At 37.5% G+C, this 27,526-nt stretch overlaps 1 long non-coding RNA gene across 1 annotated transcript; it reads right to left on the bottom strand.

The window, feature by feature from the left end:
- Window positions 1-11,068: 11,068 nt before the first annotated feature.
- On the bottom strand, window positions 11,069-12,996 carry LOC123727749 (uncharacterized). Its single transcript, XR_006759625.1, has 3 exons — window positions 12,581-12,996; window positions 11,813-11,859; window positions 11,069-11,370 (listed from the first exon to the last, which is right to left on the bottom strand). It is a non-coding gene; the product is annotated as an uncharacterized lncRNA (long non-coding RNA).
- Window positions 12,997-27,526: the final 14,530 nt, after the last annotated feature.

Raw genomic sequence — 27,526 nt, forward strand, 5'->3', positions numbered from 1 at the left:
CATCGTGATTAATGTGTAAAAAAACAACAACACTGCTGGTAAATAAAAATAATAAAAATAAAATAAAACTGAATTAGAATTACTACCTTTAATAACTCCATTAATAAATAATTGTATCAAACTACACTATAAAGTCAGGTCAGAGGTCATTCAACCCCTTTAAATTAGTGTTTATTTCCCTTTCCTTTCCCCCGTCCTCAGACTAATTATTTAAAAACATTTCAAACATTTCATACATTTTGTATAACAGGTTGACACATTTTTTCCCCCAGTACATTTCTTACCAAAATAATTCAATTAAAACATTTCTGAAAATAAAACAATCCCAGGGCCCTTTTTTAACATGTTGCATTGATTTAGATTTAAACCCTGTTGTTAAACACATCTATTAGATCCTTCAACAAGTTAGTTCTGTCTTATCATTGATTTAGTCTAAATATAAACCCTGTTCAATAATAAAACATTACTTGGATCTACTTTAATTTTAAACACTGTTCCACGTAATGGAAACAGATTATCATTATAGATGACATTACCTCCCATTCAACTTATACCTCTGCTCCGAATGTTCCATTTTGTCCCTTACAGCCTGTTGGAGTTCAGTGAGTACCACTTACTGTCACTAGCAGCGTATCTATTTAGTCAAGATGAAAGCTCAAACCTTCTATTCATTATTTAACCTTGTATTGAAACCAATTCAATTCACTAAAATATGGCATTATGAGAGTGCTATTCAAAAACCCACTAACAACATATTACCATTCTGTCACGTTTCAGGTAAGACCCAAATGCAGACTGTGTTGAAGTAACAGTGTTTATTACAGCAACAGGGGCAGGCAAATGACAGATCAAGACAGGCAGAGGTCAGTAATCCAGAGTAGAGGCAAAGGTACAGGACGGCAGGCAGGCTCAGGGTCAGGCAGAGTGGTCAGGCAGGCGGGCTCAGAGTCAGGACAGGCAAGGGTCAAAACCAGGAGGGTGAGAAAAAGAGAGACTGGGGAAAAGCAGGAGCTGAGACGAAAATGCTGGTTGACTTGACAAACAAGACGACCTGCCAACAGTCAAATGGAGAACACAGGTATACGTACCCAGGGGATAATGGGGAAGATGGGCGACACCTGGAGTGGGGTGGAGACAAGCACAAGGACAGGTGAAACAGATCAGGGCGTGACACATTTACATACTGTCAACACTCATTAGATACTACATCAACCCTCTTTATCAATGTCTTTGTCACTGTCACTTATCGTAAGGTTTAGAAAACAAAACAAACCAAACATGAGAATTCTTTCCTTATTATAAGGCATTGTTTTCATTGTAGTCGACCCTAACAATGTTACTCTATATTTGTATTACCAAGCTCTGTTGGATATTCACTTTCTGCTTCACACTTTTTAAAATGTTTATTATTTTAAGATTAACATGTAATGCCCCGACTTAATAAAATACATCGGTCAAATTCAGAAGAGAAAATATTAACTTTGGAGGGAGCCCACTCTCCAAGGCAGCTCTTGAGACCAGGTTTCTTTCTGATTATATCTTTCACTATGAATGGCCTGGCACTGTCCATCTGTCCCCAGTAGATGGCGATCTCCATCCATAATAAGTCTGTCGACTGAGAGCGTTGACAGGAAAACTGAAACTTTCTATTTTGCCTACCGTACTCACAAATTGGTTGAGAACGTCAACATTTGGTGTATCAACAAAAACTTAATCGGGAATACAATAAATTATAAATAAATTATAGCCTTAAGTTTAAAAACAAATATCTACATGTTCAACATTTCAATGGTTCTATTTAACAGGGAATAGGTTTTGTTTCAAAATGTATTACCAAGACGGAGGAAATCCTATAAGCATGTAATATTATAAGCTGTGTTTGAATACCCATACTAATACTGTATACTACATACTTAATGAGTATATAATACACTATTAGTTCCTTTTCTTATACTGTAAACGAACGGTATTGTTTCAGTTGAGCGTACTAGAGCTTCGCCTGTCTATCGGAAGTTGATGCTGTTGCTATGCAACCTCCTGCTTGCTTGTCAGCATAACAAATGACGAGCTAAGCATTTTATGATTTTGCTTGTGTTCATGAGAGAGCGCTGGTGACTGTAACTGTGCTGCTGGCAACAGTTTAATGATGCTTTTTTTGTCGACTATTACTGACACCGGCCATATTCAACGGGTGTTGAGCGTTAGTAAATTCATCAGTTATTCTGCGCGAGAATGCTCTGAGACGGGAGTAGATAGCCAGAGTTAACAATGTCCATTGAAACCACAACGACTATACCACTTAGCTAAGAATGATGTGAATAATCAAGTCAATAAACGTTGGTTAGTTAGTTAGATAGCAGAAAGTTAATATACTGCCTGGCAAGTTCCATGTATTAGTAGCCAACTAACGTTAGGTAACTAGCTAACACACCAGCACATATTGATGTAATGCTATGCGGATCATAAGGATAGCGTAGCTAGCAAATTGTCAGCCAACATAATGTGTGTAATGTAACTTATTTGAAAAGTCATTTCTTTATTACATTGCTCAACATTTGTGAAAATTACTTAAAGCAACGAATTTGTATCCACTATCGTCGGACTTCAGCTGCATATTTAAATAAAGGTAAAACAAAAAATATTTTCCTAGATTTTCTTCAAATCTGAAAACATTGTGAAGCCACGCCCATTTCTGAAGAATTGCATTATGGGCCATACAAGTACGGAACAAGTGTCCACTGCATGTATACTTCGTATTTTGACGAATTTAACACGACATACGGGAACTTTTGGCAAACTAACTATATCCATACTATGGCCAATAAGCATCGTATATGCTCAATTCACATCACAAATAGTACAGTTAGAATGGTTAGTGGTATGGTTAGTAGTATGGTTAGTGTGATTAGTATGAATATTTGAACATATATAGTTGTATGTTATTATTACTTTATCAAATCCATTACACATACAATTTATCATTTTTTTCATCTCTTCACAGAATCCACATTTAACATTATAAATCTTAGCTACTCATGTCACTCCATATGGAACAACTGTTGAGCATCTGAGTTTATGGTTGTTTGTGGGGCTAAGTGGTTGAGTGTGTGTGTGTGTGTGTGTGTGTGTGTGTGTGTGTGTGTGTGTGTGTGTGTGTGTGTGTGTGTGTGTGTGTGTGTGTGTGTGTGTGTGTGTGTGCGTGCGTGCATGTATTTATGTATCCCACAACTGTTGGTAGGGAGTAAAGATGTTAGGGACAATATAGGTTGAATCATTATAGTTTACTAAAATAATAATTGCCTAAATGTAATTTTTGTAATGGAAATACTGGTAAGCAGGATTTTTTAAATATATAATTTTTAATAGCGATATATAATACAAATGGAGGTGAGGGTGATGGAAATGCTTTTGACGGCTCATCTGCTTCTGTTCTGTGGGTGGCAATGTGTGTTGTTTTCCAAGGATGGGTCCCGGTCTATCGGGGGCCATGGGATCCGGGGGGTGGGGGTGGTCTGCCGGTCACTGGGATGACAAGCCAACTCGGGATGGGGAAGGGTTTTAGCGGGTGGAATAGTGGGGACCAATTGGAGGTTTACTTAGTAGCAACGCAAATATCATGGTACAGCTACTGTATATAGACACTCAATCACTATGGTACTTTATAATGGTGTGTTTACCAACATATATTATGATGAATAGATTTTAAACGTGTGTCTCATTATGATAAATGGTGAAAAAAGAATGACCACTTATAATTGTAATGGCTTAGCAGATAATAAGAACATAACAATATTTACCTGGCTCAAAGAGAAGGAATATAACATCTATTGTTTACAGCAATCTCACTCAACAATTTTAGATGAAGCTGTGTGGAAAATGGACTGGGGGGGTGAAATATACTTCTCCCATGGGCAAAGAAACTCATAAGGGGTGATGATATTATTAATTAACAGTAATTTTGACCCAAAGGGGAAATTGTCCAAACAGATCCTCAAGGTGTTATTAGACCATAAGAAAATATGTCTCGTTAACCTTTACAGACCTAATAATGATGATCCACATTTCTTTGAGAACATATTTAAGTGATCAACACGGCAAGCAGCACTAGACTGGATTATTATGGTGAGAGATTATAATACAGTTTTAAATACCTCAATGGAGCATAAAGGAAATCACACTACAAACTATCACCCTCATGCTCTTAAAGGAAATCATACTACAAACTATCACCCTCATGCTCTTAAAGGAAATCACACTACAAACTATCACCCTCATGCTCTTAAAGGAAATCACACTACAAACTATCACCCTCATGCTCTTAAAGGAAATCATACTACAAACTATCACCCTCATGCTCTTAAAGGAAATCACACTACAAACTATCACCCTCATGCTCTTAAAGGAAATCACACTACAAACTATCACCCTCATGCTCTTAAAGGAAATCACACTACAAACTATCACCCTCATGCTCTTAAAGGAAATCACACTGCAAACTATCACCCTCATGCTCTTAAAGAGAATCATGAATGTCCTGGTTTATTGGAACTAGTGGATATATGGAGGTTTAATATCCTGAACTAGTGAGATATACATGGAGGAGGATTAATATACTGACCTAGTGAGATATACATGGAGGGGGTTTAATATCCTGACCTAGTGAGATATACATGGAGGAGGATTAATATACTGACCTAGTGAGATATACATGGAGGAGGTTTAATATCCTGACCTAGTGAGATATACATGGAGGAGGTTTAATATCCTGAACTAGTGAGATATACATGGAGGAGGTTTAATATGCTGACCTAGTGAGATATACATTGAGGAGGTTTAATATCCTGACCTAGTGAGATATACATGGAGGAGGCTTAATCAAGCTAGTCGTCTTGACTTATTTCTTATGTCATTCTCGTTGGCAACAAAAGTTTACAAAGTGTTGATAGGGGACAGAATGCGGTCGGACCATCAGATAATTGGCATAAACATTTCTCACCCTAGGTGTAAAATAGTAAATAATGGCTACGTCTCTAAAAGTTTTAAACTGTCTAGAGGAGTAAAACCAGGTTGTCCACTATTGGCATATCTATTTATTATGGCCATCGAAATGTTGGCTATTAAAATCTGATCCAACAATAATATCAAGGGATTAGAAATACAGAGTTTAAAAACAAAGGTGTCATTGTATGCTGATGATTCATGTTTTCTTTTAAATCCACAACTTGGATCCCTCCACAGCCTCATAGAGGATCTAGATCATTTTAGAATTAGAATCCCTCCACAGCCTCATAGAGGATCTAGATCATTTTAGGATTAGAATCCCTCCACAGCATCATAGAGGATCTAGATCATTTTAGAATTAGAATCCCTCCACTGCCTCATAGAGGATCTAGATCATTTTAGAATTAGAATCCCTCCACAGCCTCATAGAGGATGTAGATCCTTTTAGAATTAGAATCCCTCCACAGCCTCATATAGGATCTAGATCATTTTAGAATTAGAATCCCTCCACAGCCTCATAGAGGATCTAGATCATTTTAGAATTAGAATCCCTCCACAGCCTCATAGAGGATCTAGATCATTTTAGAATTAGAATCCCTCCACAGCCTCATAGAGGATCTAGATCATTTATTTCTAACCTCTCTGGATTACAACCGAATTATGATCCATGTTCTATATTACGTATTGGATCACTAAACAATACAACTTTTACATTACCCTGCAGTTTACCAATAAAATGGTATGATGGTGATGTGGACTTACTTGGTATACATATCCGGAAAGAACGAAATGATCTCACTCCAATACATTTTTATAGGAAGTTAGCAAAAACAGATAAGATCTTGCTGCCATGGAAAGGTAAATACCTTTCTATTTGTGGAAATATCACCCTGATTAACTCTTTAGTCAGGTAGGTTCATGCTCTACAACATTCGCAGAGTACGACCCTGCCTCACACAGGAAGCGGCGCAGGTCCTAATCCAGGCACTTGTCATCTCCCGTCTGGATTACTGCAACTCGTTGTTGGCTGGGCTCCCTGCCTGTGCCATTAAACCCCTACAACTCATCCAGAACGCCGCAGCCCGTCTGGTGTTCAACCTTCCCAAGTTCTCTCACGTCACCCCGCTCCTCCGCTCTCTCCACTGGCTTCCAGTTGAAGCTCGCATCCGCTACAAGACCATGGTGCTTGCCTACGGAGCTGTGAGGGGAACGGCACCTCCGTACCTTCAGGCTCTGATCAGGCCCTACACCCAAACAAGGGCACTGCATTCATCCACCTCTGGCCTGCTCGCCTCCCTACCTCTGAGGAAGCACAGTTCCCGCTCAGCCCAGTCAAACCTGTTCGCTGCTCTGGCACCCCAATGGTGGAACAAGCTCCCTCACGACGCCAGGACAGCGGAGTCAATCACCACCTTCCGGAGACACCTGAAACCCCACCTCTTTAAGGAATACCTGGGATAGGATAAAGTAATCCTCCTAACCCCCCCTTAAAAGATTTAGATGCACTATTGTAAAGTGGTTGTTCCACTGGATATTATAAGGTGAATGCACCAATTTGTAAGTCGCTCTGGATAAGAGCGTCTGCTAAATGACTTAAATGTAAATGTTAAATGTCATATCCCAGTTTACCTATTTGCTTATGGTCTTGCCTACGCCTAGCAAACCGTTTTTGGAAAATGATGTGAGAAAATTCTATTTTATTTGAAATGGCAAGACAGACAAAATTAAACGGGCCTATTTATATAGCAAATATGAATACGGAGGGCAGAAATTATAAAATATTTAAGCATTAGACCTCTCACTAAAGGCTTCAGTCATACAAAAGTTATAGTTAAATCCAAACTGGTTTTCTAGCAAATTAGTAAGAATGTCTCGCCCTATGTTCAAATAAGGCCTTTTTCCCTTTATTCAGACTACAACCTCTCACTTTCAGTTATTTGAAATTAAATAATCTCCCAAATATCATTATTTTTAAAACAAGCCATAGAAAGTTGGTTGCAATTTCAGTTTAATAATCCACCAGAAAATACAGAACAAATAATGCAACAAATATTGTGGTTAAACTCAAATATACTAATTGTGTCACGCCTGCTCCCACTCTCCCTCCCTGGTGCACGAAGGCGCCAAGCTCCCCAGCATTACGTACTCCTGCCACCATCAGTACGCACACCTGCCTTTCCCCGTCCCGCGCATCAGCGATTATCGGACTCATCTGGACTCAATCACCTCTGTCATTACCTCCCCTATATCTATCTGTTCCCCGCTCTATTCCCTGCTGCAGCATTAATTGTCGTTTGTTCGTTTTGTACCGTTGTGCTGACGCTGTTCTTGTCTTGGTCTTTGTCTGTTTCCTGATTAAATGTTGACTCCCCGAGCTGCTTCTCATCTCCGGCGTTGGTCCTCACAAATTGATAAGAAAACATTCTTTTTTTTTTTACCCCCAAAGAAAAGGTATAATCTTCATAAATTATATCATAAATAGGACTGGTGGAGTTGTCATACAAGCAGCTAACCAAAATATATGGAAATGTCTGCTCTACCCAACATTACAACCAACTAATTGCAGCATTACTGCAACAATGGAAGAGGAAAGTGGAAGGGGGAAAGTACTGAACTTGTCTGTCGGCATTAAAGACCATCATTGGTTAAAGAAAATTGTGATAAATAAAAAAGTATACAAGTTTCATTTAAGGACAGAAAATGGACAGCCATGCCATATAAATTGCAAAATAGTTGGGAAGAGATTTTTGACGTTCCGATTCCATGGCACATGGTTCATGAACTGATACACAAAACGACGCCGGATTCAAAACTTAAAATGTTTCAATTGAAATTGTTATACAAAATTCTTGCAACCAATAGAATGTTATTTACATGGGAGAGACAACCTTCTCAGCTCTGCGAAGAGGCAGGATCATTAGATAATTTGTTTTGGTACTGTCCATAAGTAGTTTGCTTTTGGTCACAGGTCCAGGAATGGCTGAAGAATTGCAATATTTTCCTGGAGCTAACCCTTCAGATAGTAATACTGGGTGATCTGAAAAGTCATAGTCAATCAATCAATAATATAATAATACTTTAAGAAAAAAAAAATATTTTCAATTTACAATCTGTAGAAACTATGAGAATAGAAAGGTTCAGAACCTTTGTGAAACATCACAGCAAAAATTCACCTGTGGCTCAGTTGGTAGAGCATGGTGTTTGCAACGCCAGGTTTGTGGGTTCGATTCCCACGGGGGCCAGTACGGAGAAGAAAAATAAACGTATGAAATGAAATGTATGCATTCACTACTTAAAGAGCACAGTTTGAAAGATATGGCAAATAGAAATCAAGCCAGATGGACATCAGAAATAGATGGGAGAGGTTGAGGGTAAAAGAAGGACAGGAGTAAAAACAAACAAAAATAGAACTATTATAAAATAGACTGTGTCCATAAAATGTATATAGTATATGGAAGTACAGGCCTAAGTGTTGTTTTTCACTAGTTTGCTCCAATTGGGGGAGGGGTGGTATGTTTTGAGGGGAATAAAGGAAATGGCTACATCAAGAAAGATAGATACATTGTGTTACCATGGAAATAAAAAGGAAGTAAGTACATGTGGAAATGATTTATTTCATTTCAGTTATTCAGCATAAGCTCTTATCCAGCACAACTCACAGTAGTGAGTGACACATTTTAGTACTGGTCCCCGGTGGGAGTCAAACCCACAACCCTGACGTTGTTAACTTTTTTAGGACAGGGGGCAGTATTCGGAAGTTTGGATGAATGAGGTGCCAAATGTAAACTGCCTGTTACTCAGGCCCAGAAGCTAGGATATGCATATGCATGGTAGTATTGGATAGAAAACACTCTAAAGTTTCCAAAACTGTTAAAATAATGTCTGTGAGTATAACAGAACTGATATGGCAGGCGAAAACCTGAGGAAAATCTCTCCAGGAAGTGGGATTTGTTTGATGTGGATGGTTTTCAATTGAATGCCTACTGAGTATCTAATGGGTTAGGACCCAGACTGCAGTTCCTATGGCTTCCACTAGATGTCAACAGTCTTTAGACAATGTTTCAGGCTTGTATTCTGAAAAATGAAGAAGAATGAGACCTTTCTGTCAGGGGACTGGGGAAGAATGCAGAACTGGTTTGCGCGCGTGACCTTTGTTGTTTTTCCTTTCTATTGAATACGCTATTGTCCGGTTGAAATACTATTGATTATTTAGACAATAGTCAACCTGAGGATTAATTATAAACATTGTTTGACATGTTACCGGTACTATTAGGATGTATTTGTCTGCATGTTTTGACCGCCTTTGAGCCAGTGGATTACTGAACAAAACGTGCCAACAAAACTGAGTTTTTGGGACATAAAGATATAAAGAGGGATTTTATCGAACAAAACAAACATTTATTGTGTAGCTGGGACTCTTGTGACTGCAGCCAGATGAAGATCTTCAAAGGTAAGTGATTCATTTTATCGCTATTTCTGACTTTCGTGACTCCTCTACTTGGTTGGAAAATGTTTGTATGCTTTTGTAAGCGGGGCGCTGTCCTCAGATAATCGCATGGTATGCTTTCGCTGTAAAGCCTTTTTGAAATCTGACACTGGATAAACAAGAAGTTAATCTTTAAACTGATGTATAACACTTGTATTTTTATGAATGTTTATTATGACTATTTCTGTATTTTGAATTTGGCGCTCTGCGAATTTCACCGGATGTTGGCCAGGTGGGTCGCTAGCGGCATGCCTATCCCAGAGAGGTTTTAAACATTTGTAAAAACTGACTTCTTCCAGACAGAATAGTTCCTGTAGATTCAGACTTACTCATCACCAATCTGTTGTTAAGTCTGGTGGGTTTCATAACCACGTCTATATAACAATTCAATAATGATGAGACGGGAGACAGGAATCAGTTCAACCATTTATCTGGAATGTGATCATATCAACACATACAAACCCCCATGATGCTCTGCGGCACAACTCCAATACACAGCAAATACATAATAAATGGCCAGTAAGCAAAACTCAGAGGACTTTAAATGTTTAGTTCTCGAAAGTAGGGCCATGGGATAGGGTCAGAAAGGTCAGTATGTTTGATAGCTGGTTACAGAGGGTACATAACAAGCAGAAGGTCCATTTTATGTCAGACTGTATACCATGGGTATGATAAGACAATAAAGTAAGTAAATGGACACCAAAGATCTTACTGAGTTACAGTTCATATAAGGAAATCAGTCAGTTGAAATACTAAATTCATTAGGCCCTGATCTACAGATTTCACATCTGGGAATACAGATATGCATCTGTTTGTCAGATACCTTAATAAAACAGTAGGAGTGTGGATCAGAAAACCAGTCAGTATCTGGTGTGACCACCATTTGCCTCATGCATTGCGACACATCTCCTTCGCATAAAGTTGATCAGGCTGTTGATTTTGGCCTATGGAATGTTGTCCCACTCCTCTTCAATGGCTGTGTAAAGTTGCTGGATATTGGTGGGAATTGGAACATGCTGTCGTACATGTTTATACAGAGCATCCCAAACATGCTCAATGGGTGACATATCTGATGAGTACTCAGGCAATGGAAGAACTGATTTTTTTTCAGCTTCCAGGAATTGTGTTCAGATCCTTGCGACATGGGGCCGTGCATTATCATGCTGAAACATGAGGTGATGGCGGCACGACAATGGAATCTCATCACGGTATCTCTGTGCATTCAAATTGCCATTGATAAAATGTACTTGTGTTCGTTGTCCGTAGCTTATGCTGAACAAAAAAATAAACCCAACAGTATGTGTGTGTGTGGCCACTGTGTGTGTGTCTCAGTGTGTGTGTGTCTCAGTGTGTGTACGTGTCTGTCAGTGTGTGTGAGTCCAGTGTATGTGTGTATGTGTGTGTCCTCAATGTGTGTTTGTGTGTGTGTGTGTGTGTCCAGTGTGTGTGTCAGTGAGTGTGTGTGTCCTCTGTGTGATTGTGAGTGTGTGTGTGTCAGTGTGCGTCCAGTGTGTGTTTGTGTGTGTGTCCAGCGTGTGTGTCCAGTGTGTTTGTGTGTGTGTGTGTGTCTATTCTACTTTTGTCAAAGCAGAATAGACTCCAGGACTTGTCATTGTATCCAAGACAACAGTCATTAACCTCTCCTCTCCTGCTAATTCCTTTATATGTCACTCCTATATCAGCCCCTCCCCCACTCCACTCTACCTCCCAGTAACAGCGCCCAGTCAGACCCTCTCTACACAGCACCTGGCTACAGTCCTCAAATCTCTCTGGATGATCAGGATATGGCTGCTTCTCTCTACTCCATGTCACCTTTCTGTTCTCCTCAGACAGAGAGAGGCGTCTGTCTACTGTGTTTAGGTCCAGTGTGAGATCACAGACATCTGATGGATGAAACCAGACACAATATCAGAAATCACCATCATTCACATTAGAATGTTAACTCACTTTTCACTGATTCATTTAATGTAGATGTTTCTAGGTATCAAAATGAGAAGTTAAGGTAACTTGAGACTTGTTGAATGATCATATGTTATACTGTATGGTAATATAAAACACACTTATTACTATTAATTACACACACACACACACACACACACACACACCTGTATGCATCATGAACAAAAACACACAATTCTTATGTAACTCAAACATACACACACATTGTCAAAGCAACTCTTTGTAAACGTTGGTGTCCCTGATTTCTGCTTCTGTAGAACTACAGCTGATATTTAATATGACCAAGTCAGTAATGATGGTGGTCTTTGACTTAACTTGAATTAAGACTTATTCCTAATCATATTCTTCACAGCAGTCAACACTCACATTTTCTAAGCCCAGGTTTCATTGTGTTCTCTCCACCATGTTCCACACTGTAGCGGTAAGCAGAAGAACAGACAGTCATTGAGGGATACACCTGAACTCTCTCTCACACACACACACACACACACACACACACACACTGGACATACACGGTCAAGCGTTGGTAAGGATGTTTGTCTGTGTGTGTTTCCAGTGTGTGTGTGTGTCCAGTATGTGTGTGTCCAGTATATGTGTGTGTCCAGTGCGTGTGTGTGTCCAGTGCATGTGTGTCCAGTGCATGTGTGTCCAGTGCATGTGTGTCCAGTGTGTGTGCGTGTGTGTGTATATGTCCAGTGTGTGTGTGTGTGTGTGTGTTTGTACAGTGTGTGTCCTGTGTGTGCCCAGTGTGTGTGTGTTTATCCAGTGTGTGTGTGTGTAAGTCCAATGTGTGTGTGTGTAAGTACAGTGTTTGTTTCACGTTGGACACACACACATAGGACACACAGTACACACACACATACATAGGAACACACACATAGACAGGACACAGACTGGACACACACACACTGGACACACACAGACTGGACACACACACACTGGACACACACACACTGGACACACACACACTGGACACACACACACTGGACACACACACACTGGACACATACACACAAGACACACACACCCAGTCAGCATATAACTTTGTCCAAGTGGTGGTCAGAATATTTGTCTTAACTCGCCTGATAAGTCTAACATCTCTGATTTGAACATTGACATAAACCCTCTAAATACTTGAGTTTCTCCAGTCTGCAGTGTGGATCCTCCAGTCCAGCAGAGAGCAGTCTGACTCCTGAGTCTCCTGGGTGATTGTAGCTCAGGTCCAGCTCTCTCAGGTGTGAGGGGTTTGACCTCAGAGCTGAGACCAGAGAAGCACAGCCTTCCTCTGTGACTAAACAGCCTGACAGCCTGCAAAGAGTCAAATCAATTAAAATCACACTTCTATTCTTTGGTGGTGAAAATAGTGGCAGTAAATTTTTTAAACATATTCAGATACATTAGTGTCCTGAAACCTACCATATCTGTTCAGAAATTAATGTATCTTTATTTTAAATTTTCATATTACTTGTAGAGAGAAATATGTACGGTATGAATATTTGAGTAGACTGACCAGACCAGTTTAAAAAGCAGTATCAGTCAAAAGACAGACAGTGAGGTATCAGATTTAGATTGTATTGAGTATACAGTCCACACCATATCTATTTTGACAGTGAAGATAATATTGTAAATGTGGCTCTATACTCCAACATGTTGGATTTGAGATCAAATATTTCATATGAGGTGACGATATATAATGTCACCTTTTATTTGAAGATATTTTCATACATATCTGTTTCACCATTTAGAAAAAAAATCACTTTATGTATCTAGTCCCACTATTTGAAGAGTATTCTGACAAATTAACTTATAGTGTATTAAAGTAGTCAAAAGTTTAGTATTTGGTCCCATATTCTTTGAACACAATGACTCCATCAAGCCTTTGACTGCCATGATTGAGAAAGATCATGAATGAATCATGAATAATATTGAGTGAGAGTTACAGAGTCTACAACAAAACATGCTAACCTCTCACCATTACCAATAACAGAGGCTACAACAAAACATGCTAACCTCTCACCATTACCAATAACAGAGGCTACAATAAAACATGCTAACCTCTCACCATTACCAATAACAGAGGCTACAACAAAACATGCTAACCTCTCACCATTACCAATAACAGAGGATACAACAAAACATACTAACCTCTCACCATTACCAATAACAGAGGCTACAACAAAACATACTAACCTCTCACCATTACCAATAACAGAGGCTACAATAAAACATGCTAACCTCTCACCATTACCAATAACAGAGGCTACAACAAAACATGCTAACCTCTCACCATTACCAATAACAGACTACAATAAAACATGCTAACCTCTCACCATTACCAATAACAGAGGCTACAACAAAACATGCTAACCTCTCACCATTACCAATAACAGAGGCTACAACAAAACATGCTAACCTCTCACCATTACCAATAACAGAGGCTACAACAAAACATGCTAACATCTCACCATTACCAATAACAGAGGCTACAACAAAACATACTAACATCTCACCATTACCAATAAAAAGAGGCTACAACAAAACATGCTAACCTCTCACCATTACCAATAACAGAGGCTACAACAAAACATGCTAACCTCTCACCATTACCAATAACAGAGGCTACAACAAAACATGCTAACCTCTCACCATTACCAATAACAGAGGCTAAAACAAAACATGCTAACCTCTCACCATTACCAATATCAGAGGCTACAACAAAACATGCTAACCTCTCACCATTACCAATAACAGAGGCTACAACAAAACATGCTAACCTCTCACCATTACCAATAACAGAGGATACAACAAAACATGCTAACCTCTCACCATTACCAATAACAGAGGCTACAACAAAACATGCTAACCTCTCACCATTACCAATAACAGAGGCTACAACAAAACATGCTAACCTCTCACCATTACCAACATCATCCAAAACACAACCATGACAAACTGCAAATGAATTCAACAAGTTTGTAGAATCACAAGCTTGATGTAATCACTGCAGCAATGGAATATGGGACAAAATACTAAATTTATGACTACTTTAATACAATATAAGTGAATTTGTCCCAATATTTACAACTTCTTCAAATAGGAGAACTAAATACACAGAGTGCTTTCATTTCTAAACGGTATATGGTGTGGACTATGTGTGTCTGGTAAACACATGTGGATCTGGTGAACAGTTATCACTTGTTGACCAACTACAGGAATACTGACCTCAGAGTCTCCAGTTTACAGTGGGGATTCCCCAGTCCAGCAGAGAGCAGCTTCACTCCTGAATCCTTCAGGTCATTGTTACTCAGATCCAGCTCTCTCAGGTGTGAGGAGTTTGACCTCAGAGCTGAGACCAGAGAAGCACAGCCTTCCTTTGTGACTCCACAGCCTGACAGCCTGACAAAGAGATCATCATGACTTCACAAACACACTTTTAATTTAATGAGTAGTGTAGAAGGACAAGATGCATTTGGTTTATTCTCTAAAAGAACATATAGATTCATCTTCCGTCTCCTAGAATTGTATTGTCATAATGTTATACTAATGTGAAAATCAATGCATTTATTCAATATGTTATTCAATATAATATTGTATACATATTATAATACATATTTTTCTCTAACCTGAATATTTCTTCCTGATGATTAGATCTTATATGTAATTTTATGTACTCACAGAACAGCTCTGGAGGCTTTTACCACTGGCAGCAGCCTAAGTAGACCTTCCTCTGATCTGGAGTATTTCTTCAGGTCAAACACATCCTGCTCCTTTTCTGAAGTCAGCAACACAAAGACCAGAGCTGACCACTGTGCAGGTGACAGGTTGGTTCTAGAGAGACTTCCTGATCTCAGGTAGCTTTGGATCTCCTCCACTAGAGAATGGTCATTCAGTTCATTCAGACAGTGGAACAGATTGATGCTCCTCTCTGGAGAGAGATTCTCCCTGATCTTCTCCTTGATGTACTTGACTGTTTCTTCATGGCTCTGTGAGCTGCTTCTTGTCTTTGTCAGTAGACCTCGTAAGAGCTTCTGATTGGACTCCAGTGAGAGGCCCAAAAGGAAGCGGAGGAAAAGGTCCAGGTTTCCCGTCTCACTTTGTAAGGCTTTATCCACAGCACTCTTGTAGAAAGTAACTTTACGCTTGTGTCTGATCCTCACAGAAATAATGGACTTGGATTGTGGTTTGTCCATTAGATTCTCATTGTTGTTGATGAATGAGAGGAACACATATACAGCAGCCAGAAACACCTGAATGCTCAGATGCACAAAGCAGTACACCTTGTCCTGGTACAGCACACATTCCTCTTTAAAGAATAGTGTGCACAATCCTGAGTACACTGAGGCTTCATTGACATCAATGCCAGCCTCTTTCAGGTCTTCTTCATAGAAAATCAGATTGCCATTCAGAAGCTGTTGAAAAGCTAGTTTACCCAGTGACAGAATACTCTCTTTATTCCAGTGTGGACCTGTCTCTTCTTTCCCAAGATACTTTTCATTCTTCTGTTTGGTATGAAACACCACAAGGTGTGTGTACATCTCAGTCAGAGTCTTGGGCATCTCTTCTCTCTTATGTTTCAGCATGTGTTCAAGGACTATTGCAGAAACCAACAGAAGACTGGAATGTGGCACATGATGTGGAGGCTCCTTGATGTCTTTATGTGTGAGATGATTCTGCTGGCCAGGTCCTCATCACTGAATCTCTTCCTGAAGTACTCCTCCTTCTGTGGGTCATTGAACCCTCGTACATCTGTCACGTGGTCAACACACCATGAAGGGATCTTATTGGCTGCTGCAGGTCGGGAAGTTATCCAGAGGAGAGCAGAGGGAAGCAGATTTCCCTTGATGAGATTTGTCAGCAGAACATCCACTGAGGTTGACTCTGTGACGTCCCAACAGATCTTGTTCTTCTGGAAGTCTAGGGGCAGTCGGCACTCATCCAGACCATCAAAGATGAACAGAACTCTGTACTTGTCGTAGTTGGAGATTCTTGATTCTTTGGTTTCCATTGAGAAGTGATTGAGAAGTTCAATCAAAGTGTGTTTTTCCTCTTTCATCAAATTCAGCTCCCGGAAAGGGAATGAAAATACAAATTGGACATCCTGATTTGCTTTTCCTTCAGCCCAGTCCAGAATGAACTTCTGCACAGAGACTGTTTTTCCAATGCCAGCGACTCCCTTTGTCAGCACAGTTCTGATACGTTTGTCTTGTCCAGTTAAGGGTTTGAAGATGTCGTTACATTTGATTGCAGTCTCTGGTCTTGCTTGTTTCCTGGTTGTTGTCTCAATCTGTCTCAGCTCATGTTCATTATTGACCTCTCCTGTTCCACCCTCTGTGATGTAGAGCTCTGTGTAGATCTTATTGAGAAGTGTTGGGTTTCCTTGTTTAGCGATCCCCTAAAATACACATTGAAACTTCTTCTTTAGATTAGATTTGAGTTCACGTTGGCAAATCACAGCAAGCTCATCTGAATCTAGAAATAACACAGAGTATATTAATATTACGTCTTTTTTAACCTCTTGGGGCTAGGTGGGACGCTAGCGTGCCACCCGTGGTGCACTCCATCAACAGCAGGTGCATTTCAAGAGCGGCAAATTTGAATCCAAATAAATGTCAAAATTCAAATTTTTCAAAAATACAACTATTTTACACCATTTGAAAGATAAACATCTCCTTAATCTAACCACGTTTTACGATTTCAAAAAGGTTTTACGGCGAAAGCATAAATTTAGAGTATGTTAGGACAGTACATTTACAAGAGTTGTGTGTAATGTTTTGTCAAGTCAAAGACAGGGTCACCAAAACCATAAAACCAGCTAAAATGATGCACTAACCTTTTACAATCTCCATCAGATGACACTCCTAGGACATTATGTTAGACAATGCATGCATTTTTAGTTCTATCAAGTTTATATTTATATCCAAAAACAGCGTTTTACTATGGCATTGATGTTGAGGAAATCGTTTCCCTCCAATAACCGGCAGTCAAGTCAGCGTAACAAATTAAATAATTAAAATTAGAAAACATTGGTAAAATATTATATTGTCATTTAAAGAATTATAGATTTACATCTCTTGAACGCAATCAACTTGCCAGATTTAAAAATAACCTTACTGGGAAATCACACTTTGCAATAATCTGAGCACTGCGCCCAGAAAAATACGGCGTTGCGATACAGACTAGACGTCATGTTGGGGAGATCTAAAATCGAAAATACTATGTAAATAATCCATTACCTTTGATTCTCTTCATCAGATGTCACTTCCAGGTATCACAGGTCCATAACGAATGTAGTTTTGTTCAAAAAAGCTCATCATTTATGTCCAAAAATCTCCGTCTCGTTAGCACATGATGTAAGCCAGCCGGACTTCTCATCATGAACGAGGGGAAAAATATATTTCCGTTCGTTCAAACATGTCAAACGTTGTATAGCATAAATCATTAGGGCCTTTTTTAACCAGAACATGAATAATATTCAAGGTGGACGAATGCATACTCTTTTATAACGTATTGGAACGAGGGTACCCAACATGAACTCGCGCGCCAGGTGTCTAGTGGGACATCATCGTTCCATGGCTCTTGTTCGGTCAGATCTCCCTCCAGAAGACTCAAAACACTTTGTAAAGGCTGGTGACATCTAGTGGAAGCAATAGGAAGTGCCAAAATATTCCTAAACCCCTGTGTTTTTCAATGGGATAGGTTTAAAGTCAATACAACACATCAGGTATCCACTTCCTGTCAGAAAATGTCTCAGGGTTTTGCCTGCCAAATGAGTTCTGTTATACTCACAGACACCATTCAAACAGTTTTGGAAACTTTAGAGTGTTTTCTATCCATATATAATAAGTATATGCATATTCTAGTTACTGGGTAGGATTAGTAACCAGATTAAATCGGGTACATTTTTTTTATCCAGACGTGCAAATGCTGCCCCCTAGACCCAACAGGTTAATGTCCACAGTATTGTAAGACTTTTATAAAGTTTTAAATTATAATAATGTATTATCTTAACTGACTGTATAAATGTGTAAATGTTTTCATAATGCATTACAGACTGGTGTGACTGATTATATTATTATTGGTATTACTGATGGTATTATTAGTGTTGTCTCTCTCTCTCTAAATTAATCACCACAAACATCCCTGCTGCTACTTGATGAGGTCACTAGGTGTTGTGTTAAGGCTGCTACAATATCATTGAGTTACACAGCTACTTTAGCTGTACTTTAGCTACAGCTTTTAAATGTTATAAAACAGCATTCAACATGAGGCAGACATATCTTACATTTCTCCAGTGTGTCAGCAAGCTCCTTCTGGTTCATTTTCCTCAGGATGTGCAGTGTGATCTTCAGAGCACCCTCTCTGGCACTGCTCTCCTGCTTCTCATCTTCAGCATCCACCACTTCCTTATCCTGCTTCTGACTCTCAAAGCCTTCTGGGAGTTCTGGACTAAGAATCCTCTTGAACATCTTCAGCTCGTTCTTCACAAATTTCATAATATTCTCTTCAAGCAACTGAAATAAATAAAGTAAATAAGTTAAGCAAGAGAATAAATGCTTTCTCATTAACACATTAATGAATGATTGACAGATCAACTATACTTGAGGTAAACTAAAACAAATGTACATAACAGGACCACATACACTGAACATGGAGGCCAGGTCTGTTTGATGACTCTGGGAAGACTGACCACTGAGAATCTCTGACTCTGATCTCTCCTGGTGGTTTCTGTGGACAAAACATGAGATTACATCTCCTCATCCAGGGAGTACACACACACACACACACACACACACACACACACACACACACACACACACACACACACACACACACACACACACACACACACACACACACACACACACACACACACACACACACACACACACACACAAAATGGGAGAGGAGAAATGACTAGAGACAGTGTTGTTTAACTCACTGATTATGACCCATGAGTTCTTCTTACCTTTGTTCAGTAGAAAAGTCTCCCTCTCTAAAGTTTATAGTAGGACCCATAGACTCATCACTCTTCATGGACACACAGCTGGTTACAGGGGAGGCTGGTCTCTCCTGCTGGATTGGGTTTCAACACAACAGAGACAAACATTACATCTCTCATCTACTCTGAGCTCAGATGTGGAAACATAAGAAGAGTTTAAATCCAAAATGCTATATATCACTTTTCAGAAATGTTCGTAAATTTTATTTTATTTCTTAAAGACATTTTGAAAGAGATTGGTGTGTTTTTTCACTATCTAATCATGGGGTTGTTCAATGACAGATATGTATTTGTTTAAAATGTATGACTTGATGGTTTCATTTCAGAGAGACAAATAATCATGTTTTTTTGCAAAATGCTAAATATCTGCCTCACTCTCAAGAAATCAGTAGTACTGCTAGGTTTTATACAGTAATAATATATATATCTGCCTCACTCTCAGAGAAATCAGAAGTACTGCTAGGTTTTATACAGTAATAATATATATATCTGCCTCACTCTCAGTTTAATCAGTAGTAATGCTAGGTAATAGACAGTAATAATATATATGTGCCTCACGCTCAGAGAAATCAGTAGTACTGCTAGGTTTTACACAGTAATAATATATATCTGCCTCACTCTCAGAGAAATCAGTTGCCCTGCTAGGTTTTATACAGTAATGATATATATCTTTCTCACTCTCAGAGAAATCAGTAGTACTGCTAGGTTTTATACAGTAATAATATATATCTGCCTCACTCTCAGAGAAATCAGTAGTACAGCTAGGTTTTACACAGTAATAATACATATCTGCCTCACACTCAGAGAAATTAGTAGTACTGCTAGGTTTTATACAGTAATAATATATATATATATATGTCTCACTCTCAGAGAAATCAGTAGTACTGCTAGGTTTTACACAGTAATAATATATATCTGCCTCACTCTCAGAGAAATCAGTAGTACTGCTAGGTTTTATACAGTAATAAGATATATCTGCCTCACTCTCAGACAAATCAGTAGTACTGCTAGGTTTTACACAGTAATAATATATATCTGCCTCACTCTCAGAAAAATCAGTAGTACTGCTAGGTTTTATACAGTAATAATATATATCTGCCTCACTCTCAGAGAAATCAGTAGGACTGCTAGGTTTTACACAGTAGTAATATATATCTGCCTCACTCTCAGAGAAATCATTAGTACTGCTAGGTTTTACACAGTAATAATATATATCTGCCTCACTCTCAGAGAAATCAGTAGAACTACTAGGTTTTACACAGTAATAATATATATCTGCCTCACTCTCAGATAAATCACTAGTACTGTTAGGTTTTATACAGTAATAATATATACCTGACTCACTCTCAGAGAAATCAGTAGTACTGATAGGTTTTACAGAGTAATAAAATATATCTGACTCACTGTCAGAGAAATCAGTAGTACTGCAAGGTTTAATACAGTAATAATATATATCTTTCTCACTCTCAGAGAAATCAGTAGTACTGCTAGGTTTTACACAGTAATAATATATATCTGCTTCACTCTCAGAGAAATCAGTTGCCCTGCTAGGTTTTACACAGTAATAATATATATCTGCCTCACTCTCAGAGAAATCAGTTGCCCTGCTAGGTTTTATACAGTAATAATATATATCTGCCTCACTCTCAGAGAAATCAGTAGTACTGTTAGGTTTTACACAGAAATAATAATATCTGCCTCACTCTCAGAGAAATCAGAAGTACTGCTAGGTTTTATACAGTAATAATATATATTTGCCTCACTCTCAGAGAAATCAGTAGTACTGCTAGGTTTTACACAGTAATAATATATATCTGCCCCACTCTCAGAGAAATCAGAAGTACTGCTAGGTTTTACACAGTAATAATATATATCTGCCTCACTCTCAGAGAAATCTGTAGTACTGCTAGGTTTTATACAGTAATAATATATATCTGTCTCACTCTCAGAGAAATCAATAGTACTGCTAGGTTTTACACAGTAAGAATATATATCTGCCTCACTCTCAGAGAAATCAGTAGTACTGCTAGGTTTTACACAGTAAGAATATATATCTGCCTCACTCTCAGAGAAATCAGTAGTAATGCTAGGTTTTACACAGTAAGAATATATATCTGCCTCACTCTCAGAGAAATCAGTAGTACTGATATGTTTTACACAGTAATAATATATATCTGACTCACTCTCAGAGAAATCAGTTGCCCTGCTAGGTTTTATACAGTAATAAAATATATATATGTCTCACTCTCAGAGAAATCAGTAGTACTGCTAGGTTTTACACAGTAATAATATATATCTGCCTCACTCTCAGAGAAATCAGTAGGACTGCTAGGTTTTACACAGTAAGAATATATATCTGCCTCACTTTCAGAGAAATCAGTAGTACTGCTAGGAATTACACAGTAATAATATATATCTGCATCACTCTCAGAGAAATCAGTAGTACTGCTAGGTTTTAAACAGTAATAATATATATCTGCCTCACTCTCAGAGAAATCAGTAGAAATACTAGGTTTTACACAGTAATAATATATATCTGACTCACTCTCAGAGAAATCAGTTGCCTGCTAGGTTATATACAGTATTAATATATATCTGCCTCAGTCTCAAAGAAATCAGTAGTACTGCTAGGTTTAATACAGTAATAATATATATCTTTCTCACTCTCAGAGAAATCAGTAGTACTGCTATGTTTTATACAGTAACAATATATATCTGTCTCACTCTCAGAGAAATAAGTAGTACTGCTAGGTTTTATACAGTAATAATATATATATCTGTCTCACTCTCAGAGAAATCAGTAGTACTGCTAGGTTTTACACAGTAATAATATATATCTGCCTCACTCTCAGAGAAATCAGTAATACTGCTAGGTTTTATACAGTAATAATATATATCTGCCTCACACTCAGACAAATCAGTAGTACTGCTAGGTTTTACACAGTAATAATATATATCTGCCTCACTCTCAGAGAAATCAGTAGTACTGCTAGGTTTTATACAGTAATAATATGTATCTGCCTCACTCTCAGAGAAATCAGTAGTAATGCTAGGTTTTACACAGCAAAAATATATATCTGCTCACTCTCAGAGAAATCAGTAGTACTGTTAGGTTTTACACAGTAATAATATATATCTGACTCACTCTCAGAGAAATCAGTTGCCCTGCTAGGTTTTATACAGTAATAATATATATCTGCCTCACTCTCAGAGAAATCAGTTGCCCTGCTAGGTTTTATACAGTAATAATATATATCTGCCTCACTCTCAGAGAAATCAGTAGTACTGTTAGGTTTTACACAGTAATAATAATATCTGCCTCACTCTCAGAGAAATCAGTAGTACTGCTAGGTTTTATACAGTAATAATATATATCTGCCTCACTCGCAGAGAAATCAGTAGTACTGCTAGGTTTTACACAGTAATAATATATATCTGCCCCACTCTCAGAGAAATCAGTAGTACTGCTATGTTTTATACATTAATAATATATATCTGCCTCACTCTCAGAGAAATCAGTAGTACTGCTAGGTTTTACACAGTAATAATATATATCTGCATCACTCTCAGAGAAATCAGTAGTACTGCTAGGTTTTAAACAGTAATAATATATATCTGCCTCACTCTCAGACAAATCAGTAGTACTGCTAGGTTTTACACAGTAATAATATATATCTTCCTCACTCTCAGAGAAATCAGTAGTAGTGCTAGGTTTTATACAGTAATAATATATATCTGCCTCACTCTCAGAGAAATAAGTAGTAATGCTAGGTTTTACACAGCAATAATATATATCTGCTCACTCTCAGAGAAATCAGTAGTACTGTTAGGTTTTACACAGTAATAATATATATCTGACTCACTCTCAGAGAAATCAGTTGCCCTGCTAGGTTTTATACAGTAATAATATATATCTGCCTCACTCTCAGAGAAATCAGTAGTACTGTTAGGTTTTACACAGTAATAATATATATCTGCCTCACTCTCAGAGAAATCAGTAGTACTGCTAGGTTTTATACAGTAATAATATATATCTGCCTCACTCTCAGAGAAATCAGTAGTAATGCTAGGTTTTACACAGCAATAATATATATCTGCTCACTCTCAGAGAAATCAGTAGTACTGTTAGGTTTTACACAGTAATAATATATATCTGACTCACTCTCAGAGAAATCAGTTGCCCTGCTAGGTTTTATACAGTAATAATATATATATATATATATCTCACTCTCAGAGAAATCAGTAGTAATGCTAGGTTTTACACAGTAATAATATATATATGCCTCACTCTCAGAGAAATCAGAAGTACTGCTTGGTTTTATACAGTAATAATATACCTCACTCTCAGAGAAATCAGTAGTACTGTTAGGTTTTATACAGTAATAATATATATATGTCTCACTCTCAGAGAAATCAGTAGTACTGCTAGCTTTTACACAGTAATAATATATATCTGCCTCACTCTCAGAGAAATCAGTAGTACTGCTAGGTTTTACACAGAAAGAATATATATCTGCCTCACTCTCAGAGAAATCAGTAGTACTGCTAGGTTTTACACAGTAAGAATATATATCTGCCTCACTCTCAGAGAAATCAGTATTACTGATATGTTTTACACAGTAATAAAATATATCTGACTCACTCTCAGAGAAATCAGTTGCCCTGCTAGGTTTTATACAGTAATAATATATACATATATATATATATATATATATATATATATATATATGTCTCACTCTCAGAGAAATCAGTAGTACTGCTAGGTTTTACACAGTAATAATATATATATGACTCACTCTCAGAGAAATCAGTAGTACTGCTTGGTTTTATACAGTAATAATATACCTCACTCTCAGAGAAATCAGTAGTACTGTTAGGTTTTATACAGTAATAATATATATATATATATGTCTCACTCTCAGAGAAATAAGTAGTACTGCTAGGTTTTACACAGTAATAATATATATCTGCCTCACTCTCAGAGAAATCAGTAGTACTGCTAGGTTTTACACAGAAAGAATATATATCTGCCTCACTCTCAGAGAAATCAGTAGTACTGCTAGGTTTTACACAGTAAGAATATGTATCTGCCTCACTCTCAGAGAAATCAGTATTACTGATATGTTTTACACAGTAATAATATATATCTGACTCACTCTCAGAGAAATCAGTTGCCCTGCTAGGTTTTATATGTAATAATATATATATATATATATATATATATATATATGTCTCACTCTCAGAGAAATCAGTAGTACTGCTAGGTTTTATACAGTAATAATATATATCTGCCTCACTCTCAGAGAAATCAGTAGTACTGTTTGGTTTTATACAGTAATAATATACCTCACTCTCAGAGAAATCAGTAGTACTGTTAGGTTTTATACAGTAATAATATATATATATGTCTCACTCTCAGAGAAATCAGTAGTACTGCTAGGTTTTACACAGTAATAATATATATCTGCCTCACTCTCAGAGAAATCAGTAGTACTGCTAGGTTTTACACAGAAAGAATATATATCTGCCTCACTCTCAGAGAAATCAGTAGTACTGCTAGGTTTTACACAGTAAGAATATGTATCTGCCTCACTCTCAGAGAAATCAGTATTACTGATATGTTTTACACAGTAATAATATATATCTGACTCACTCTCAGAGAAATCAGTTGCCCTGCTAGGTTTTATATGTAATAATATATATATATATATATATATATATATATGTCTCACTCTCAGAGAAATCAGTAGTACTGCTAGGTTTTATACAGTAATAATATATATCTGCCTCACTCTCAGAGAAATCAGTAGTACTGTTTGGTTTTATACAGTAATAATATACCTCACTCTCAGAGAAATCAGTAGTACTGTTAGGTTTTATACAGTAATAATATATATATATGTCTCACTCTCAGAGAAATCAGTAGTACTGCTAGGTTTTACACAGTAATAATATATATCTGCCTCACTCTCAGAGAAATCAGTAGTACTGCTAGGTTTTACACAGAAAGAATATATATCTGCCTCACTCTCAGAGAAATCAGTAGTACTGCTAGGTTTTACACAGTAAGAATATGTATCTGCCTCACTCTCAGAGAAATCAGTATTACTGATATGTTTTACACAGTAATAATATATATCTGACTCACTCTCAGAGAAATCAGTTGCCCTGCTAGGTTTTATACAGTAATAATATATATATATATATATATGTCTCACTCTTAGAGAAATCAGTAGTACTGCTAGGTTTTACACAGTAATAATATATATCTTTCTCACTCTCAGAGAAATCAGTAGTACTGCTAGGTTTTATACAGTAATAATATATATCTGCCTCACTCTCAGAGAAATCAGTAGTACTGCTAGGTTTTACACAGTAATAATATATATCTGAATAACTCTCAGAGAAATCAGTAGTACTGCTAGGTTTTATACAGTAATAATATATATATGTCTCACTCTCAGAGAAATCAGTAGTACTGCTAGGTTTTACACAGTAATAATATATATCTGCCTCCCTCTCAGAGAAATCAGTAGTACTGCTAGGTTTTATTCAGTAATAATATATATCTTCCTCACTCTCAGAGAAATCAGTAGTACTGCTAGGTTTTACACAGTAATAATAATATCTGCCTCACTCTCAGAGAAATCAGTAGTACTGCTATGTTTTATACAGTAATAATATATATCTGCCTCACTCTCAGAGAAATCAGTATTACTGATATGTTTTACACAGTAATAATATATATCTGACTCACTCTCAGAGAAATCAGTTGCCCTGCTAGGTTTTATATGTAATAATATATATATATATATATATATGTCTCACTCTCAGAGAAATCAGTAGTACTGCTAGGTTTTACACAGTAATAATATATATCTTTCTCACTCTCAGAGAAATCAGTAGTACTGCTAGGTTTTATACAGTAATAATATATATCTGCCTCACTCTCAGAGAAATCAGTAGTACTGTTTGGTTTTATACAGTAATAATATACCTCACTCTCAGAGAAATCAGTAGTACTGTTAGGTTTTATACAGTAATAATATATATATATATGTCTCACTCTCAGAGAAATCAGTAGTACTGCTAGGTTTTACACAGTAATAATATATATCTGCCTCACTCTCAGAGAAATCAGTAGTACTGCTAGGTTTTACACAGAAAGAATATATATCTGCCTCACTCTCAGAGAAATCAGTAGTACTGCTAGGTTTTACACAGTAAGAATATGTATCTGCCTCACTCTCAGAGAAATCAGTATTACTGATATGTTTTACACAGTAATAATATATATCTGACTCACTCTCAGAGAAATCAGTTGCCCTGCTAGGTTTTATATGTAATAATATATATATATATATATATATGTCTCACTCTCAGAGAAATCAGTAGTACTGCTAGGTTTTACACAGTAATAATATATATCTTTCTCACTCTCAGAGAAATCAGTAGTACTGCTAGGTTTTATACAGTAATAATATATATCTGCCTCACTCTCAGAGAAATCAGTAGTACTGTTTGGTTTTATACAGTAATAATATACCTCACTCTCAGAGAAATCAGTAGTACTGTTAGGTTTTATACAGTAATAATATATATATATATGTCTCACTCTCAGAGAAATCAGTAGTACTGCTAGGTTTTACACAGTAATAATATATATCTGCCTCACTCTCAGAGAAATCAGTAGTACTGCTAGGTTTTACACAGAAAGAATATATATCTGCCTCACTCTCAGAGAAATCAGTAGTACTGCTAGGTTTTACACAGTAAGAATATGTATCTGCCTCACTCTCAGAGAAATCAGTATTACTGATATGTTTTACACAGTAATAATATATATCTGACTCACTCTCAGAGAAATCAGTTGCCCTGCTAGGTTTTATACAGTAATAATATATATCTGCCTCACTCTCAGAGAAATCAGTAGTACTGTTAGGTTTTACACAGTAATAATAATATCTGCCTCACTCTCAGAGAAATCAGTAGTACTGCTAGGTTTTATACAGTAATAATATATATCTGCCTCACTCGCAGAGAAATCAGTAGTACTGCTAGGTTTTACACAGTAATAATAT

The sequence above is a fragment of the Salmo salar genome, chromosome ssa16 (genome assembly GCF_905237065.1).
Source record: "Salmo salar chromosome ssa16, Ssal_v3.1, whole genome shotgun sequence".
Classification (NCBI taxonomy): domain Eukaryota; kingdom Metazoa; phylum Chordata; class Actinopteri; order Salmoniformes; family Salmonidae; genus Salmo; species Salmo salar.